This window comes from Lemur catta, chromosome 19 (assembly GCF_020740605.2).
Source record: "Lemur catta isolate mLemCat1 chromosome 19, mLemCat1.pri, whole genome shotgun sequence".
Classification (NCBI taxonomy): domain Eukaryota; kingdom Metazoa; phylum Chordata; class Mammalia; order Primates; family Lemuridae; genus Lemur; species Lemur catta.
Genome location: NC_059146.1, coordinates 16,231,209 through 16,235,814, shown reverse-complemented (window position 1 = coordinate 16,235,814; position 4,606 = coordinate 16,231,209).

Here is a 4,606-nt window from a genome sequence, read left to right as displayed (position 1 = left end):
CTTCCTTCTGTGGAGATGAGTTAACTAAGTGAGGAGGAGGAGGTGGAATCTTTTTATGAGGATTTATTGGCAGCTCAGGGGCATCACGAAGGGATTTATAGACTTGCTGTTGAAAGGTGTAGATTATCTATGCATACTGTTCCCAGCTGAGAGAAACCCAGGGCTGGCTGCCGCAAAGGTCAATGCCAAATTTAAGCGCATCTCTCTTTTTTTGAGATCATTTCCATGGTGTTTTATTCACAAACAGTGAGCGACTTTCTGTTTCTCAGGAAAAATAGTCATTAACATTTTTATTTATCACTCATGGGTTATAATTATGTCGTTATAAATATGGACACTCTAAAGAGATCCTGCTGAGGAAAAACGAGGTTTTTTTTCTTCTGATAATGAGGGGAAAACAGGGGTGGGTGACTGATCCCATCTAGTAATGATTCCAAACAGCCGGCTTTGCACTTGAGGTGGATTGAAGAAGGTTCTGTCCAAGAAATGTCCACTTAGTAGTAGTTTGGGGCTATTAAAAAAAATGAAAAGCAACTATAACATTAAAAAGTTAAAGTGGGCCGGGCGTGGTGGCTCACGCCTGTAATCCTAGCACTCTGGGAGGCCGAGGCGGGAGGATCGCTCGAGATCAGGAGTTCGAGACCAGCCTGAGCAAGAGCGAGACCCCCCGTCTCTACTAAAAATAGAAAGAAATGATCTGGCCAACTAAAATATATATATAGAAAAAATTAGCTGGGCATGGTGGTGCATGCCTGTAGTCCCATCTACTCGGGAGGCTGAGGCAGGAGGATCGCTTGAGCCCAGGAGTTTGAGGTTGCTGTGAGCTAGGCTGACGCCACGGCACTCACTCTAGCCTGGGCAACAGAGTGAGACTCTGTCCCAAAAAAAAAAAAAAAAAAAAAGAAAGAAAGAAAGAAAAGAAAAGAAAGAAGAAGAAAAGACACAACATTAGGAAGGAGGAGAGGCCAGACAAGAGAAAAAGGGATGGCACAGAAACCCCAGTGCCACTGTCCGCTGGGACATGGGCCTGCTCCTCCACTGCCCGCCGCCTTCTGGAATGTACTATCGCTTGCTAATCTTTCTTGGCGGTCCGCCTCCTTTCTGGAGGTGTACTTGCTTAATAAACTTTGCTGTTTGCTGCTTCAAAACTGTCTCTTGCTTTCATTCTCTGATCGCGAGAAGACAAGAACTGAGGAGTTCAACAGCTGGCAGCACACCCTGCTGTGTGCTCAGGTGAGTCATGACCAAGGGCCTCCAGAGAGGGGACACATGAATGGTGGGGAGGAAAAAAAGCTTAAGAATCCTCATTATCTCTCCACCTAAGGTTCAGAAATTGTTTTCTTTCGAAAGTGTCTTAAAAGCAGGCTCCCCTGAGACCCAACGTGAAAGGCTCTGACGTGGATGAGAGTGTTAGTTGTTGGAATACAACCTCACACCATGGTGATGAGCTCAAGCCACTCCAGAGGAGTTCTTCATCCTTCCCCCTGCCTGTGGCTTTTGTAAAGTTGTGGAGAAAACCCTAAAAACTGGAAAATCATTTTAAGGTAAGGCTAGAAACCACTAAAAATAGAATTTTAAATTAAAAGGGAAATGATAATATACATCTATTCTGGCCCTATCTTTTGGCAGCTTGCGAAATGGAGGCTCAGAGCCCAGAGCCCGGTATTGCCTGTTTTTCAGGTCTGGGGCCATCTGCAGGGGCTAGTTGAGGCTCTGGGACCATCTTTCCAGAACCCTCTGTGATACTAGGGGAGGGGCAAAGAAGCCTCTGAATAAGGAGCTAGATTCTTTGGACATGGAGCTGGCTAAGAGTTTTGGCTGGGTTTTGACAAGTTGGGATCACATTTCTAGACCAAAATGCTGTAGAGGCCCTAAATGCCCTCAGGAAACATCTGGAGTTGATTAACCTAGATCTGTCCAGAAAGAATCAAGTGTGATCTAAACTCAGTTAAGCTCAAGGAAACGCAGAAGAGACAGGAGGGTCCAGTGTACTCTGATGAAAATCTGGATTCCATTTCTCAGACTTTGAGGCTACAAAGAGACTCGAGGCAGGGTGTCTCAAGGTCATGTGGCAAGTTGGTGGTGGAGTCAGATTTAAAACTTCTGGCTCCTGACTGACTCCCAGTCCAGTGATTTTTCATCTCCACAGTGCTACCCCTACCTTCGGGTGACTCTACTCTGTGCCAAAACTGTGCCTTCGTGAGAACCAACCTTCCCTCCCTCTTGCCTTCTCTCTCTCTCTCTCCTTCCTGTTCTCTCTCCCTTCCTTTCTTCATTTTTTTTTATTTTCTTCCTTTGTTCAACCTTCAAACATTTGGTGCTTACCATGTGCCTGGAACTATGCTATTTTTGGAAATACAAAAATGAATAATGCCCAGTTTTGCTACCTTAAATCCTAAGTTTTACATAATTGTCCATCGATAAAGTGGAGAAAGCTTCACCTGAGGACTTAGGAGATCAAGGGTCTTTCTCATCCCATTACCATTTACCAAGGGCCATATCCAAAAGCCAAGAATCTAGTCTAGAAGCAAGCACATATTTATTTGCACAGGAGTTTGTGCTACTGATAGGGTTGATGAAGTCTAATCTTAGCCAGCGGAAATGCTTCAAGAGGAACACGTATTTTCCATCCATGGAGTTGTGTCAACTTCTCCCCCAGTCATCCACTACCATGGCCCCAGCAGAGGTGGGTGACTGGCAAGGATGGTCGGAAGTTGGAGGGAGGTGACGAGGAGAAGGACATGGGTGAAGGCCTGGGCAGCAGCAGGTCTGAGGTGACAAGGCTGAACCCAGGGCTGAGTGTCATGGCACATTCTGGGAACCCAAGACAGAGCATTCTGGGTAAGGGCTTAGCTCAAATTCTGAAAACAGTGCGGACCGGAGCCACAGTAAGGAGACAAGGAAGAAGCAGAAGTTGAAGGACGTGGCAAACCTGGGTCAAAGACAAATCTGCAGCAGCCACACTGGAGCAGCTGTGTTGGGGAAGGATTGACCCCGGGAAAGAAGGCTTGTGTTCTTGCCTGCGGCTCAGCCAGATATAGGGCCTGACTCCCCTGGGTGAGGGCCCGTGGAGCATGACAGATGGCTGATGCACGCAGCCGCAAAACTTTCTGGGGCTCCCCAGAGGTTGTCATGGCTACTGACTTATTAAGAAGGGCATGTAGATGGGGTCCAGGAAGGGCATCGATTGTACAAAGTTGTTTGTGCCTTCTCCCTCCCTGACTGCACGAGGCAAAGAGAAAACTCTCCGTGGGCATGCCATCAGAGAAGTAATTTCCATCCACTTACACAAGGTGACAGAAGAGCAAATGCATAGCACAGTGGCATGTCTGCAATCTGAGAGCTTTATTAGAAAAAAAGATTGCTATAGTGTCCTCCTCATATAATAAGCAAAAATGTGTATAGGTGAATGCGGTGATGAAAAAAGCTCTTCAGAGGAGAGTAGTGAAGAAAAGGCATTTGTTTTGAAAAGGTGTTTTGTAAGCTTGCCACCTGCATTCAGGTTTGACAGGTATGGGTAACAATGTTCTCCCATGGTTCCAGGTCATTTAAACATCATATTCTTTATATAGCCCACTCTCCAGGGATATTAATAAGAACCCAAGAATTCACAGCCCCAAGTCAAGGGTTGGTTTATTCCTTTGTTCACCAAACATTGGCTAAGCACCTAAAAGCTAGGTGCCAGGTATTCAGATGTGAATATAATATGACTCTGCTTTTAAAGAGCATATAATCTAGTCAAAGAGACAGAAATGTGCGTTAATCATAATGCAGTTATGAAAATCCCATAGAAAGGTCTGGGCTAGTTGTCCTAAGAGTATAAAAAGAGAAATGCCTACTTCCACCTGGGATGGATTGGGGAAGGCTTCAATGAAGAGGTGACCCTTGAGCCGAATCTTGAAGGGTGTCAGGCAGACAAAAAGGGAATAGTATTCCAGGCAGAAAGAAGGGAATTTGCAAAGATAGAGGTGTGGAAAAAGCATGTCATTTTCAGAGAGTTTTGTATAACTGAAATCCAGAGAAATTTAGAGGTGGGAAGGAATGTGACTAGAAAGATAGGCTGGGGCCAGCTCCTTAAGGCTCTGTTCCATGTTGAGGACTTTGATTTTATTCTAATGGTCATGCTGGAAAGGGAATTGTGTTCCCTAACCTCCATGTGATGGTATTTGGAGATGGGCCTTTGGGAGGTAAATAGAGTTAGATGAGCTCATAGGGGTGGGGCCCTCATGATGAGATTAGTGCCCTTATGTGAAGAGGGGAAGAAAGGGAGAGAGATCTCTCTTTACACCATGTGAGGACACAGGGAGAGGATGGCTGTCTCAAGCCAGGAAGAAGGCCTTTGCCGGAACCCAACCATGCTGGCACCCTGATTTCAGACTTCTAGCCTCCAAAACTATAAGAAAATAAATTTCTGTTGTTTAAGCCACCCGGTCTATGGTGTTTTGTTATGGGAGCCCACACAGACAGACTAAGATAGGTCACTCTTGGCTTAAAACATTTTTGGGAACTAATTTTTTTTTTTTTTTTTTTTAGAGACAGGGTGCACTCTGTCACTCAGGCTGGAGTGCAGTGGCATGATCATAGCTCACTGCAACCTCCAACTCCT